The sequence below is a fragment of the Musca autumnalis genome, unplaced genomic scaffold (assembly GCF_047663935.1).
Source record: "Musca autumnalis isolate F117 unplaced genomic scaffold, ASM4766393v1 scaffold_5, whole genome shotgun sequence".
NCBI lineage: Eukaryota > Metazoa > Arthropoda > Insecta > Diptera > Muscidae > Musca > Musca autumnalis.
Window position 1 is genome coordinate 188,528,213 of NW_027412088.1, and position 17,388 is coordinate 188,545,600.

A 17,388-nucleotide genomic window follows, 5' to 3' on the forward strand; every position below is an offset into this window, starting at 1 on the left:
GTTGAAAGAGGTCTATTTCTATGGTTAGAATACCTCCTCCTACGGAGAAGCATGTCTTTTTCAACGAATAGAAAAGACGTTATTCCAATACGTTCTCTTTGGAACAGGAAGAACGCCACTTATGCTAATAAAACTATTCCCACATCTCGTATTTCGATTGCAACATAGTAGAAATCTTCTAAGCATATAAAATTCCATTATTGCCCCTTAAAATACAACATATTTAACAGCTATCAAACAATGGACGAAGTCAAACCCAGTTCCGCTACTGAGCCGGTTGATTGGAATCCCGAGATTGGTTATCCAAAACAATTACCACCAAAATTTTTTCCACGACAAACACACGGTAAGTTAACCTAGAAAACATTTCACTCTCTCCCTCTTCCACTCTCTCTCTCCTCCTCTCTCTCTCTCTCTTCACCACCTTCCAGGAACTGGCATAGCAATGGGTCTTTCTCTCATCCTGAATGCCGAACTTGATGAATACTATTGTTCCTCCAGCGGTAGTGCCGGCTTTAAAGTAAAATCTTGCAAGTCCCATTGATCGACCTCTGATAAGTGAGGGTGGTGTTATTGTACCTCTGGGTTCGGAAACAAGATTTCGTTTGGATGCCTTACTCACCGAATCATCACGTGAATTGCGTTCTCTAAGTCGTGACCGACGTCAATGTTTATTTCTCAACGAAGAACCTTTGATCTATTATCGCTATTATACCCGAGACCATTGTGAAAATGAATGCCTGTCAGCTTACCTAATAGAACGTTGCGGTTGCATACCATATTATCTCCCACCGTTATCAAAAAATTGCAAATTTTGTAATATCAGTCGTCTATTTTGTATCGAAAGGGCCAAACAACAATTCCCCCAAACAATTGCAAATAAATGTCTGTCACGTTGTCTGACAACATGTTTCGATGTGAATTTTATGGCGGATACATTTTCATCACCGCTGGCTGCAAGCAATTACAGTATACAGAGCAGAATACTGTACAACATGTCCAAGGAAGAGGTACATCGGAACATTGCCGTATTGCATTTCTATTATCGTGAATCGGTTACTCACTCGGAATTGAAAAGTGTCTATATTGGTTTTACAGAGTTTTTGTGTAAGTTAAAGGGAACTTTAATACTTCTTCAGATTGTTATTGCTTTTCTATTTCCAGCAAACATAGGCGGCATTTTGGGCCTCTTTATGGGCTTTAGTTTTATTTCCATAGCGGAAATTATTTACTTTACATTTTTTCGTCCAATTTTCAAATTTGTGGTACCGCGAAAATATCGCAATTCTACCTGGGTTACTCAAGTTCGTGCAGCTCCAAAGGTATTTTCGATTAAGCGTTTTGTTTCAATTTAACCTCACTTTTATTCTTTGTTTATTTTAGGAAAATAAAAACTGGCTGCCGCAGGAAATATATAAAGGAGCCATAAAGCCTCGGAAATATATAAGAGGCGTCGGGGAGGATTCAAAGAAGTCTTCTTTCAATATAAGCGGATTTATATAAACTTTATTCCATACCGACTCCTGATAGATAGAGTGCTCTTCTATGGTTGGAAGTAATGTTCTTCTAGGAATAGGCCTTCTTTTTTCAATGGGAGTGTTATTTTCCTATCAGTTGAGGAGACCAAATTCTAGGCACTAGCGTATGCACTATTCATTAATTAGTAGATATTTTTTGTGCAGAAAACTGCATCTTCTTCACCACACAAGTGTATCCTCAAGATGTTTAATGTAAACCAATTAGTGAATAAGTAAAGTAACGTAAATAGAAACCATTGTCAAGTATCGTAAATTGTGTTTTAATTGTATGGGGGAAGAACACTAAAGCAGAAGGTAAGAACGAGGGGCGACATAAGTCTTTATATAAAAGCGAAAGAGAGAATTTTAGGCGAGCTTTAAGGTGTCTTTACAGAAAAGCTGAAAGGAGTCTTTGGGGACGAGCAAAAGGGAGTCTTTTTAGACGATCAAATGATAGTCAATAATAGACGAGCTGATAGGAATCCTTGTAGACGATCTGAAGGTGTTCTTTATAGACAAGGGAATGGGAGTCTTTAGTCTTACAGACGATCTGAAGGGAGCCTTTATAGATGAGCTGAAGGTAGGTTTATATACGAGCTGAAGAGGGTCTTTATATACTAGCGGAAGGGAGTCTTTATAGACGAATTAAAGGGGTCTTTATAGACTAGCTGAAGCGAATCTTTATAGGCGAGCTGAAGAGAGGTTTTATTTACGGGCAGAATGGGAATCTTTATAGATAAGCTGAAGATAGTCTTTATAGACTAGCTGAAAGGAGTCTTTATAGATGAGCTGAAGACAGTCTTTATAGACGAGCTGAAAAGAGTCTTTATTGACGAGCTGAAGGGATTCTTTATAGACGAACTGAAGGGAGTATTTATAGACGAGGTGAAGGGAGTCTTTATAGACGAGTGGAAGGGGTCTTTATGGACTAGCTGAAGGGAGCCTTTGTAGACGAAATGAATGGAGTCTTTATAGTCGAGCTGAAGGGAGTCTTAATAGACGAGCGAAATCTAGTCTTTATTGATAAAGGAGTATTTATAAACGAGCAGGAGGGGGTATTTATAGACTAGCAGAAGGGAGTCTTTATAGACGAGTTGAAGGGGTCTTCATAGACTAGCTGAAGGGAGTCTTTATAGAAGAAATGAATGGAGTCTTTATAGTCGAGCTGAAGGGAGTCTTTATAGACGAGCTGAAGGGGGTCTTTATAGATGAGCTGAAGCGATTCTTTATAGACTAGCTGGAGGGAGTCTTTATAGACAAACTGAAGGGGGTCTTTATAGACTAGCTGAAGGGAGTCTTCATAGACAAACTGAAGGGGGTCTTTATAGACGAGTTGAAGGGGTATTTATAGACTAGCTGAAGTGAGTCTTTATAGGCGAGCAGAAGAGAGGCTTTATTTACGGGCAGAAAGGGAATCTTTATAGATGAGCTGAAGATAGACTTTATAGACTAGCTGAAGGGAGTCTTTATAGACGAGCGAAATCCAGTCTTTATAGATGAAGGAGTATTTATAAACAACTGAAGGGGGGCTATGTAGACGAGCTGCAGGGAATCTTTATAGACGAGCTGAAGGGAGTCTTTATAGACGAGCTGAAGGGAGTCTTTATAGACGAGCTGAAGGGAGTCTTTATAGACGAGCTGAAGGGAGTCTTTATAGACGAGCTGAAGAGAATCTTTATAGACGAGCTGACGGGAATCTTTATAGACGAGCTGAAGGGAGTCTTTATAGACGACCTGATGGGAGTCTTTATAGACGAGCTGAAGGGAGACTTTGTAGACGAACTGTAGGGGGTCTTTATGGACTAGCTGAAGGGAGTCTTTATAGACGAGCTGAAGGGAGTCTTTATAGACGACCTGATGGGAGTTTTTATAGACGGGCTGAAGGGAGTCTTTATAGACGAGCTGAAGGGAGTCTTTATAGACGAGCTGAAGAGAGTCTTTATAGACGAGCTGAAGGGAGTCTTTATAGACGAGCTGAAGGGAGTCTTTATAGACGAGCTGAAGGGAGTCTTTATAGACGAGCTGAAGGGAGTCTTTATAGACGAGCTGAAGGGAGTCTTTATAGACGAGCTGAAGGGAGTCTTTATAGACGAGCTGAAGGGAGTCTTTATAGACGAGCTGAAGGGAGTCTTTATAGACGAGCTGAAGGGAGACTTTATAGACGAGCTGAAGGGAGTCTTTATAGACGAGCTGATGGGAGTTTTTATAGACGGGATGAAGGGAGTCTTTATAGACGAGCTGAAGGGAGACTTTGTAGACGAACTGTAGGGGGTCTTTATGGACTAGCTGAAGGGAGTCTTTATAGACGAGCTGAAGGGAGTCTTTATAGACGACCTGATGGGAGTTTTTATAGACGGGCTGAAGGGAGTCTTTATAGACGAGCTGAAGGGGGTCTTTATGGACTAGCTGAAGGGAGTCTTTATAGACGAGCTGAAGGGAGTCTTTATAGACGACCTGATGGGAGTTTTTATAGACGGGCTGAAGGGAGTCTTTATAGACGAGCTGAAGGGAGTCTTTATAGACGAGCTGAAGAGAGTCTTTATAGACGAGCTGAAGGGAGTTTTTATAGACGGGCTGAAGGGAGTCTTTATAGACGAGCTGAAGGGAGACTTTGTAGACGAACTGTAGGGGGTCTGTATGGACTAGCTGAAGGGAGTCTTTATAGACGAGCTGAAGGGAGTCTTTATAGACGACCTGATGGGAGTTTTTATAGACGGGCTGAAGGGAGTCTTTATAGACGAGCTGAAAGGAGTCTTTATAGACGAGCTGAAGAGTCTTTATAGACGAGCTGAAGGGAGTCTTTATAAACGAGCTGAAGGGAGTCTTTATAGACGAGCTGAAGGGAGTCTTTATAGACGAGCTGAAGGGAGTCTTTATAGACGAGCTGAAGAGAGTCTTTATAGACGAGCTGAAGGGAGTCCTTATAGACGAGCTGAAGGGAGTCCTTATAGACGAGCTGAAGGGAGTCTTTATAGACGAGCTGAAGGGAGTCTTTATAGACGAGCTGAAGGGAGTCTTTATAGACGAGCTGAAGGGAGTCTTTATAGACGAGCTGAAGAGAGTCTTTATAGACGAGCTGAAGGGAGTCTTTATAGACGAGCTGAAGGGAGTCTTTATAGATGAGCTGAAGGGAGTCTTTATAGACGAGCTGAAGGGAGTCTTTATATACGAGCTGAAGGGAGTCTTTATAGACGAGCTGAAGGCAGTTTTTATAGACGAGCTGAAAAGAGTCTTAATAGACGAGCTGAAGGGAGTCTTTATAGACGAGCTGAAGGTAGACTTTATTGACGAGCTCAAGAGAGGCTTTATTTACGAGCAGAATGGAGTTTTCTGAAGGGAATCTTTATAGATGAGCTTCAGACTACCTGAAGGGAGTCTTTATAGACTAGCTGAAGGGAATCATTATAGACGAACTGAAGGAAGTCTTTATTGAAGAGCTGAAGAGAGGCTTTATTTACGAGCAGAATGGAGTCTTTTATTAGGAAGACTTCATTGTCTTCTATAGGAATGCTTCATGATCTTTTAAATAGAAAAACACCGCTAAGTGCTCTATAGAAACATGTTATGGTATTTTATAGAAAGGTCTGATGATCCTCTGTAGGAAAATTATATGATTTTCTATAGCAAGATTTCATGGCCACCTAGGAAAAATCTCGAAGTCTTCTAGAGGAAGATACAACTGTCTTCTCTTGGAAAACAACTTCAGCTTTTTTGGATGACCTCTGGGCACTCTAGAAAGCTACCTCCTGGTTTTCTATAAAAATAACCTCTTGGTCTTCTATAGGAATACCCAATGGTCTCCTGTAAGGAAGACCTCATTCTCTTTTTGGTTTTTTTAAATCTTTGGGTCTCTATATTGGAAGGCCTCATTGTTTCCTACAAGCAACACCTCATGGTCTTCTATTTCTATTTGCTACATGGTCTTCTGTAGGAAATCTTTATGGACTTCTATAGAAAAGCCACAAGGTTTTCTATGAGGATGCCACATGACCTTCTATGGGACGACCTCAGGGCATTCTTTAGGCAAACCTCCTAGTATTGTATATAGAAAGACATCTCATTGTTATCTATAGAAAGATCTTACGGTCTTTTATGGTTTTCTATAGGAACTTTTATGGTTTTCTACGGGAAGGTTAATCGTCCTCTATAGGAAAGGCTTCATGGTGTTCTATAGGAAGACCTCATGTTCTCCTCTAGGAAGATTTCATAACTTCTATAAGGAAGACCTTAAGGCCTTTTATAGTAAGCCTCATGGTTTTCTATAGGAAGCACTCAAGGTCTTCTTCTCTAGCAAGCCCCGATGATCTTCTTTGGGATACCTCATGGTTTTCTATAAGAACTCCCCATGGAATTCTATAAGAATTCCTTATGGTCTGGTCTTCTTTAAGGAAGACATCGTGAACGTTTTTCTATGTGAAAATCTTATGGACTGCTACAGAAACCATCCATGGTCTTCTGTAGACAACCTCATGGTGTGCTTTAAAAAAGCTCCCATGGACTTATTATCTATGAACCTGCATGACTTTCGATAGGAAAACCTCATGGTCGTCTTTAGGATCAACTCAGGGTTTGGCCCATACTTTGCACATCACGAAATTTCTATCAGACTTAGATAAGGTTCCGATATGGTCCTAATCGGTAAACTCCTTCGGATACCTCCCACACAAAGTTTCGGAGAAGTTCAGTTTAGGACCTGCTCTCGAATCGCTTTGATTTTTGTTGTAGCAATTGGTATTCACTGCCCCCCATACGACGGTGCAAGTTTCATCAGGGGCAAGTCCATACTTTCTGAGAAAATAGCCTGAAAGATGCAAAAACGCCTATGACACCGTCCGTAGTGGTTGGAGCGTAAGATAACTCCCGAACGGATCAACCGATTTGGTCCAAAATTTGGCATTCGTAATATTTTGTCAAAACATAGTTTAAGTTCGAAGCTAAGCCATATCGGTATTCTCCTCAAGGTACCTCCCCACAAAAGTTCAAAATGTTCGGAAAAAATGTTCTCACGATAACTCTTAAAGGGAGTGACGGATTTGGTCCATACATTACACATTCTAACATTTCTCCTAGATATAGATCAGGTTCGAATATGGTATATATTTGTCCACTCCTTCGGGTACCGATCACACAAAATTTCGGATAAGTTCACTTTAAGACCTGGGCCCTATTCCACGAAACAACTTATCAACTTTTCATTTTGCACTTATCAATATTTTTGACAATGCTCAAAGTTAAGTGTTCCACAGAACCATAATTTTTTGATAAGTGATAAGTTGCTAATTATAAAGTGAGTTTGCTTACTTTTCAAAATAATGCAGCTCTTTTCTTGATTTCTGTTCCACAAACGTTATTTCTGCTAAGTGAAAAGTTGTAACGGCAAAGCGTATTTTGCTAAGATTTTGCAAAAAAATTTGCTCTTTCGTTCCACAGAAAACTCTGCATTTTGATTTTGCAGATCAAATTTTGATAAGTTTGCCTTAAATTTGCGAGGTAAACGTTCTCTTTGCCAATGTACATTGTTAAAGCGTGATTTTGTTAGGAAATAGTGTAAACACGGTTATGACAAGAAATTGTAAAGATTTTTCCGAACTTCTACCCCCTGAATCAACCATCCTACTTCGAACTCTCACTATCCGAAATTCCACCCTACGAACAACCCCATTCCGAACTTCCACCCTGCGAACAACCTCACAAATCGATGTTTCTCGATTTTACATTTAGACTAAGCTCTATTTGAGAGACTATTTTTATTTATTACTATAATCTCCACCATAATATGGAGGGTATATTAGGTTTGTCATTTCATTTGTAACTCATCGAAATAATCATTTGCGACCCTATAAGGTATATACATATATTTTTGATCAGCGTAAAATTCTAAGTTGATTTAACCACATCCGTCCGTCCGTCTGTTGTAATCACGCTATCTTCCGAACGAGTTGAGATAGGGGAATAAAATGCTGTTCACACGTGTCTTAAATCAAGTTGGAAATTGAGCTTTGTTATTGCCCGCATATAGCAGTGCCGTAGATTTCAGCTATTTTAAGGTTTTTAGCTACATTTTCAGAACGAATTAGTTATAATATGCTTCCAAAACTTACCGACATAGATCCATCTTTTATTATAGCCTCCATATACTGCCTAATTTCAGCTACTTTGGCGTTATTAGCTACATTTCCAGGCCGAATTAGGTATAATTCAGTCAATCACCAAGAAACGTCTCCACAAAAAATTATGGATATAGGTCTACTTTTTTTACAGCCCCCATATAGCACTACCGTCCGATTTCAGCTATTTTAAGGTTTTTAGATACATTTCTAGAACGAATTAGTTATAATTTGGCAAGTAACTTCTCCACTTTGTGGAGAAAGAAAACTAATTACTCTATGCCGAACATATCGCTTTTTACTTGTTTTATTTCGCTTAATTTTATTGTATTTTATTTTATTTGTATTTGCCTTCATTTTATTTTAGATTATTTTATTTCACTTAATTTTTTTTTGTTTTATTTTACTTTATTTTATTTCAATTTTCTTTACTTTATTTCACTTAATTTTATTTTATTTCACTTCATTTTATATTGTTTTATTTTTATTTATTTTTTAATTTATTTCATTTTATTTTTTATTTTATTTTACTTCATTTGATTTATTTTGATCTTATTTTAATTTATTTCATTTAATTATTATTTAATCTTTATTAAAATTATTTTATTTTATTTTTATTTCATATTAACTTATTTTATTTTATTTATTAGTTTTATTTTATTTATTTAATTTTATTTTATTTTATTTTATTTTATTTTATTTTATTTATTTAATTTTATTTTATTTTATTTTATTTTATTTTATTTTATTTTATACTTAATTTATTTTATTTTGCTTCATTTTATTTCAGTTTAATTTAATTTATTTAATTTAATTTTATTTTATTTACTTTTAATAATATCAGTTTCTTTTCATTTTTTCGCTTGTCTCAATTTTACATGTCTTATTTATTATTGCCAAGTAAAAAATAATGCAAAGATGATAAAACGTTCTGTGGAACAAATATCATTCCCACTTTGCAAGAGAACTGAGAGACTTACCAAGATGGCGGAAAAATTGAGCAAGAGAGCACAACAACTGTGCTAAAAGAACAGTGATAGACAAATCTGCTAAGTGCAAGGGAAATTGAAAAGTAATTTTGTGGAACAAAAAAGGGTTATCACTTTTCAAAATAACTACTTTTTGATAAATGCAAAATGAAAAGCGATAAGTTGTTTCGTGGAATAGGACCCTGCTCTCGAATCACTTTGATTTCTGTTGAAACAACTTGCATTCGCTGCCTCAATTACGACGGCAAGTCCATACTTCTTGAGAAAACAGACCGAATGTTGTAAAAACCCCTATGGCACCATATGTACTGGATGGAGAGCACGATAACTTTCGAAGTTATCAACCGATTTGGTACAAATTTTGGCCTTTGTCATATTTTGTCATATAATGTCACTTGAATGGTATGCACAATATCTCTTGAACAAAGTTGGTCCAAACTTTGGATCTCCTAATATTTTGTCCATATTTGTCCACCACAAAAGTTCAACATTTGTGTCTAGGTGCAGTTTAGGGTCTGTTCGAAGATCCCTTGGAAATGTATACCGATGCTCTTCGTTGTGGTCCTGTTTACAGCGACATTATGTCTTCCGTGGACAAGTTCAAGCTTCCTGGCATACTGGTCCAAAAGTTATAGCATGACCCACTGAAATTACTAGTGGGCGCGATATCGATGGAAGGATATGACTCCCAAAATAACATCCACTTTCATAATCGACTATGTCGGTCCATTCCCTGATTCTAATCCACATTTTTATCTGCAAGTTCAAAAAGAGCCTCGAAAGTCTGAAAAGACCCAAATACATTCGATCTGTCCGTAGATGAAAGTTTCAATTCTCATAGGCTGAGGATATATCTCTATCTCTTTTCTTCAGAGGCATAGAGCGCATTTTAAAATCCTTTATTATAGAATACCGAAAGGTCTTCTTGCAAAAGGATAGTAAGACTTCTCGTCTTAAAGAAGACCGAAAGTGTTAAAAACCCAGAGACCATAAAGTCTGCGTATAGAAGTCCAGTGACGATGAGCTTTTCCTTTAGAGTGCCATGAGGTCTTCCTAGAATACCATGATGAGGTATTTCTATGAAGACCATGAGACTTTCCTTGCGGTTTTCCGTCTATGTAGTCTTCCAATAGAAGAATATAGGGTCTTCCTTACAGAAGACTATAAGATCTTCATATAGAAAATCAGTAAGTCTTCTCATAGAAGACCATGAAGAATGCCCTGATGTCTTCCTTTAGAAGACCATGTCTGCTTATAGAATCCTGAGGTTTTCGTATGGAAGCCCATGAAATTATACTATAGATGTTCTATATAAAATTATGAGGTCTTCCTATTTCCTATGGATACAAACGATCACAAGGGCTTCCTTATGAAAGACCATGGGGTCTTCTTGTAGAATGCCCTAAAAACCATGAGGTCTTTCTATAGAGCATCGTTAAGTCTGCCATAGAGAAAACTATTGGGTCTTCTTATAGGAAACAATGAGATCTTTCCAGCCCATGAAGCCTTCATATTGCTATAGAAGACCATAGGATCATCCCATAGAAGATCATAAACTGCGTTCAGATCGTCTAAAAGAACTTTCTCTGGATCGTCTATAAAAACTCCCCTTCACTTGTCTAAAAACGCCTTCCACTCATCTGTAAAGACTCTCTTCGGTCCGTCTTTAAAGACTCCCATCCTTAAGTCTATATAGACTCCCTCCCATTCGCATATAAATCTCTCTTCTGGTACCTCTATAAAGACATCCTTCAGCTCGTCTCAAAATACTGCCTCCATCTGATCTATACAGCCTTCCTTAAGCTTCTCTATAAAGACTCCCTTCAGCTCGTTACAAAGACTCTCTCCGGCTTGTCTAAAAAACTGCTCTAAAGCTATTTATAAAGTCTCCCATCAGCTGGTCCATAAAGACTTCCTTTCAGACATTTCGTCCTCACCTTTGCCCTTTTAAAAATTATATTATTTTCATTCAGGGTATTCCTTACAGAAGACTATAAGATCTTCATATAGAAAATCAGTAAGTCTTCTCATAGAAGACCATGTCTTCTTATAGAATCCTGAGGTTTTCCTATGGAAGCCCATGAAATTATACTATAGATGTTCTATATAAAATTATGAGGTCTTCCTATTTCGTATAGATACAAACGATCACAAGGGCTTCCTTATGAAAGACCATGGGGTCTTCTTGTAGAATGCCCTAAAAACCATAGGATCATCCCATAGAAGATCATAAACTGCGTTCAGCTCATCTAAAAAGACTTTCTCCGGATCGTGTATAAAAACTCCCCTTCACTTGTCTAAAAACGCCTTCCACTCATCAATAAAGACTCTCTTCGGTCCGTCTATAAAGACCCCCATCCTTAAGTCTATATAGACTCCTCCCATTCGCTTATAAATCTCACTTCTGGCACCTCTATAAAGACATCCTTCAGCTCGTCTCAAAATACTGCCTCCATCTCATCTATACAGCCTTCATTCAGCTTCTCTATAAAGACTCCCGTCAGCTCGTTATAAAGACTCTCTCCGGCTTGTCCAAAAAACTGCTCTAAAGCTATTTATAAAGTCTCCCATCAGCTAGTCCATAAAGACTTCCTTGCAGCCATTTCGTCCTCACCTTTACCCTTTTAAAAATTATCTTCTTTTCATTCGTCCTTTTCTTTTCCTTCCTCATGTAAAGCCCAACTACTCTACGTCATATTAAATACTAATTTTAAGTGGGCAACATGATGCCCTTCTGCTGTGCCATGTTGGTCATGCTTGTTCTTTAATATTCAACTTATTTCATTTATCGTCTTCTTTTATTGTTGCTTAATGGTTGTTCTTACAAAGTACAGTGACGACAATAGTAGCATCAGCAACAACGACAACAGCAGCAACAGTAACAAAGATCCAATAAATGTTTGCAAGTGTTTTTCGGCTATGCATGTTAACGTCATTCTGTGGGAATCCCTGCCTCTCCTAACCAAATGAATAGAGGAGTAGTTGCAAAGTGTGAGTGGGTTGCATCGTCATGTTTGTCTGTTGCTTCCAATCTGAGTCTTCAAACTGGGCCCCTCTCAGTATCTTCATGAGCTCCCTCAGTAATTTGATATGTCTCTGTTGGAGCGAGCACTGCATGAGTTTGTTGCCGATTTTCTTTTGTTGGTTTTTTGGTGTATGCATGACTTGTTTGATGGCTAACAACAACGTTCTTGTCTTCAACATGGCATAATGGTAGTCTCGTCTCGTCTTGGTTTGGTCTTTGCGTTAGAATATGTACGTCTAATGCGATTCTAGTACTTAAAAATAACAACTGGCACACTGAGCTTGCCGAAGCATGCCAATGATTATGACCACTTCTTGTCGGCAAGCGGAAGCAAGTGATTACAGTACGTTGCAAAGAAAACAACAGCGTATAGTCAGGGGAGAGCAAAGTAAACTCCCCAATGCTTGTCCTTATTTTCCAGTTGTTGTGATTTTCAGTTAGCATTCATTGGGGCTGCTAACAAAAAACATGCGTCTGTAAGCATAAAAACCAAGGCAAAACAACTTTTTAGGACTTCATTTTCTTGTGATCTCTCTCTGCCTCTCTCTAGCACCTCTTTAGCTGTATACATTCTTTCGATAGTTAGTCCTCTTTTTTACTTTCATGTTTTTGATTTCTTCAACTTAAGTTTTTTTTCTTTTTCGACGGCAATTGCCATTCTTGGAAGGGCGAAAAAAAATGAAAACCATTTTTGTCTTCCATGCACATATTTCCCTTCGGAAGTAAAAAGAAGGAAATAAGACAAATTTAATATGTACTTGTTTTCTTTCTTCTTCGGAAAAAACTCCACATAACTTGCTGTTGTTGCCCATTTTTTTCTTCTCTTCTTCTGATGATAATTATAGTTATTTTTCATTGTGTCGTTGGAAAATTTATAGCCTTGTTTTGCAAAATATGCTCAACTTTTTTCTTAGGAAAAAAGCAACCTGATTTTGGTAACTTAACAAAAAACAGAAACTGTGGGTGATGCTGCTGATACGTGAAATAATGGAGGTCAAGAATGACGAAAGAAAATAATGTTAATTTTACGGTTAGTTGTCATGTTTTATTAACCATATTCTGACACCGCAGTGTGATAGAAGGCAAAGAAGACTGAAGACATGTCGTCTCAAAGAGAAGCTAAACCAACAACGAACAAAGATATAACGTTAATTTCTGATGGATTACAGGGTCTCCAGCAAAAAATTCATCATGCCATAAGTCAGAAGATCGACTCACGGCGGATCTGACCTTTGGGTTTATGTATATAGTCATCAAGGGCTTTCACAACAAAAAGGAATTTTCCACCCCCCCAAAATTTCGGTTCACAGTGTTATATTTGCCCATTCATTCCTGTTCATGTCCGTAAATCAGAGTCGAGCTTCTTTGCTTAGACCGTATAGTGAGGGCGCCCACTGAGTTGTTTTTGCATTTGCTTCTCTCTCTCACGTACAGTGTAAATGAATGAAAATAAACAAAAATATAATGTGGTTGTTGCTTTTTTCACTCATACGTTCATACATGTCTACGCTTTGGTTGTATTTCTGTGGTCGTCGCTGCCGTAAATACATGACATTTAAAATTTTCTTGAATTTTGAAGAGTTTGTTATTTACAGACCTGAGTAGGAAAAAACGTTAACAATAATTGATTTCAGCTTAAAGCGTCATTCCGAGAATGTCCATATGTTCTAGAAAGTTGTTTATTGAAATCTTAGGTACATTTTTGTAGTAGACTTTATTTATAAATTTTGGACGGTTTGGTATCTATGGACCAGAATCGAAGAAAAAAAGTATGAAAATCTAATATTTTCTGAAGTGTTATGCTATTTTGACCTTTCACAGACATTTCGTATGTTACAGAAAGTTTTTTACTGATATCTATGCTACAATATTGTAGTTTGTTTTTGTCTTGAATATTGAACGTTTTAATATCTGTGGACCAGAACCACAAAAAATATCAAAACAAATCTCATTTGTTTTGCTATTCTGACCTTTGAAAACCATTTATACAGAGTTCGTATGTTCTACTAAGATGTTTATAAAGATCTAAGGTACATTTTTGTAGTTAGTTGTTCAAATGTGGTCGGTTTGATATCTGTAGACCAAAAACCATGAAGAAATGCGAAAAGAAATTACATCTTGACGAATATGACTTAGGCATGGTCCTATATACTATAATGATGGCAGCTACTCCTGCTCTGATAAAATTTACTGCATTTTAAAGAATATCTTTTCAATAATCGTGGATTATTAAAAAAAATATTTTGTTAGGTTCATAAAATAATCGTGGATTTTTTAGAAAATGTTTTTCCAATAATCGTGGATTTTTTTTTAAAAATATTTTTGTTACTAGTAGTGGATTATTTAAAAAATATTTTTTCAATAATGGTTTTTTAATTTTATTTCAATAATCGTGAATTTTTTAAAAAATATTTTTTAAATACCGTGGATTTTTAAAAAAAATATTTTTCAATAATCTTGGATTTTTAAAAAAATATTTTTTTAAAAATCCAGGTTTGTTGAAAAATATTTTTTAAAAAATCCACGATTATTAAAAACATATTTTTTTAAAAAATCCACGATTATTAAAAACGATTATTAAAAACATATTTTTAAAAAATATTTTTTCAACAAACCTGGATTTTTAAAAAAATATTTTTTTAATAATCGTGGATTTTTTAAAAATTATTTTTTCAATAATCGTGGATTTTAAAAAAAATATTTTTTCAATAATCGTGGATTTTAAAAAAAAAAATATTTTTTTCAAACATCTTCGATTTTTTAAAAAAATATTTTTTCAATAATCGTGGATTTTAAAAAAAATATTTTTTCAAACATCTTCGATTTTTTAAAAAAATACTTTTTCAAAAATCGTGGATTTTTTAAAAAAATATGTTTTTAATAATCGTTTTTAATAATCGTGGATTTTTTAAAAAAATATGTTTTTAATAATCGTGGATTTTTAAAAAATATTTTTCAACAAACCTGGATTTTTTAAAAAATATTTTTTCAATAATCGTGGATTTTTTAAAAAATATTTTTTCAATAATCGTGGATTTTTAAAAAAATATTTTTTCAAAAATCTTGGATTTTTTAAAAACGTATGTTTTTAATAACCGTGGATTTTTTAAAAAAGTATGTTTTTATTAATCGTGAATTTTTTAAAAAATACTTTTCCAATAATCGTGGATTTTTTAAAAAAATATTTTTTCAATAATCGTGGATTTTAAAAAAAAATATTTTTTCAAAAATAGTGGATTTTTTAATAAAATTTTTTTCAATAATCGTGGATTTTTTAACATTTTTTTTCATAATCGTTGATTTTTAAAAAAATATTTTTTTCAAAATCGTTAATTTAAAAAAAAAAATATTTTTTTCAAAAATCTAGTGCTTTAAAAAAAAATAATTTTTTCAAAAATCGAGTGCTTTAAAGAAAATATTTTTTTTCAAAAATCGAGTGCTTTAAAAAAATAATTTTTTCAAAAATCGAGTGCTTTAAAAAAAATATTTTTTTCAAAAATCGTGTTCCCTATATATATATTTACCATAGATATTTCAAAAACAGTTTGGATCGAGCACACATAATCTTCTGAAAGAATTTATTATGAAACAAAGTCAACAAAAAATATATTTTGTGACCGCAGATAACGAAAATGTGTATAAAAACGGTAGAATATGGTCCAAAATCATATACAAAAAGCGAACACTTCTGGAGATGTTAAATATTATAGTTACAAATTTCTTTTGTTCAGAGACTCAATGAAATTTGTTTTGGAACATTTCTTCTTTTGACACAATCCCCAAAATGTAAAGTATTTTAAGAGATTTTGACTCAGTATGGAATATATTTTAATTAAGAGTCTAAAAGTTTAACAAATAATTTCTACCTATAATATCTAATTTTGTAACGTCATTTTCTTAACAAAGTATTTTACTTAGATATCCAATTTGTTCAGGAACTAACAGTAAAATGTTGTGTAGAATATTTCTTCTTTTAACACCTTTCGTCTAAAACTAAATTTCATGTTACTTTCATTTATCAAACCTTTAAAAGAACAAAACAAATTTATTAAAACAATATTTGGGTGTTTTGTTGGCAAACTTGATGTATATGTTTTCTTGATATATACTGCAAATACATATTTCATTTATTCGGCGACTTATATTGAAATTTGATGGAGAATATTTTTGTCTTTGACGTCTTCTATCTAGAATGAAGTTTTGTGGGACAAAACTTAATAAACTCAGATAAAGTACAGCATTAACCCTAAAACGTGATTTTAATTTTGGCAGATTCCTGGCGTTTAGGTACCATCTAGAGTTTTGGTGTATTCGGGGACCTATAGTAAAATGTTATGACAAATAATTTTGTAGAATATTTTGATCTGATACGATCACATTTTAAAGGAGTTTTTAAACGTTTTTGAAACAAGGGACCAAAAAGACCCGTTTAGTGACTCGCATGAGGGTTAATTTTTCTCATAAAAAGATACCCCGCATTGTTGTCGGTAATATTGCCGAAGACACCTTATGCCTAAAATGAAAGGATTCCAAGGAATCCGATGTCGAATATTTCAAAACCTGTAGAAATGGGCGGATCTTGCCACACCTTTTTAGGTTACTTCCCGACGTAAACTTTCAAAATGCCGAAACTCGTGTCTTTTTTTTTCGGCCCACTTTCATAATCTGGCCGAATTATCTTGTAATTATTTTTTGTGTTGTACAGTGTAATTATTTGGTTTTAGAAAATAATTTTCTGATCTCCCATAAGAAGGCCTGAAAAAAGGAAGCCCATGTGGTATTTTATATGAAGACCCCTTTGGTCTTCTATATGCAATTCGTTTGGCCTTTTATTGGACGAACTTTATTTTTTTCTAGGAAAGACTTCTTGATCTTAAAAGGCGAATATTGTGTGGACAATAAAAATATCTTCAGGTTATTTTTATAAGTGTTTCTAATGTCTTCTGTTAAATAGTGTCCTCTAGGGAAAGAGTATATTTTTCGTTAACACTTCCCAGATAGCATTTAGAAGACTGTTTTTTCAAAAATCACATTGAGGAGTCTTTTTAGAGTCCTTTTGGTGATCAAAAATTGATTAAGTCGCTTGTGTGATCAGAAAGGGACTCGAAAGTGACTCCCTGTAATGATTAAAAAGAGTTCAATTTAAATTACAACAACAAATGTGTAGCAATCACAAATAAATCATTGAGGTGTTTAAAATGTGACAATTTTTTGTTATTTATTGTCACATTTTGATCATCTGGAAGATTAAAAAATGCTTAATCAAAAAAGGGTCATACAGGTGTTTGAAAAGTGATTATAATTATGTATACTCTGATCATATTTTGAACAGTTAGGTGATTAAAAACTGATTGCTTTGTTTTATTTTTATTTGGTTGTAAATAAAAAAATAAAATTCTCATATACACTTTCTACAAAATTTTGATATAAATGTAACGTATAATATTAAAGGTACAGACAAACACAACACAACAGGTTTTGCCAAGTGAAATGAAGAAGCAGTATACTAACCACCAAGCAACATAAAGGATAATTAAAAGACATAACAAAGCAGAAAAGACTATAAAACAAAGGAAAGAATAAAAAGAAAATTTTTTTAATTTATTTCGTCTAACAAAAAGACTCATAAATGACTCCCTAAAGACTCATAAATGATTATAAACATGACTCTAAAAAGACTAGAAAAAGGGTCCGAAATTAATCAACAAAACACCAATAAATGATTGAAATACGACTCGAAAAAGACTCAT

General features: G+C 35.0%; 1 pseudogene; it reads left to right on the plus strand.

The window, feature by feature from the left end:
* Positions 1–240: 240 nt before the first annotated feature.
* Positions 241–17,388, plus strand: part of LOC141386883 (pickpocket protein 28-like) — a 126,457-nt pseudogene continuing 109,309 nt past the window's right edge.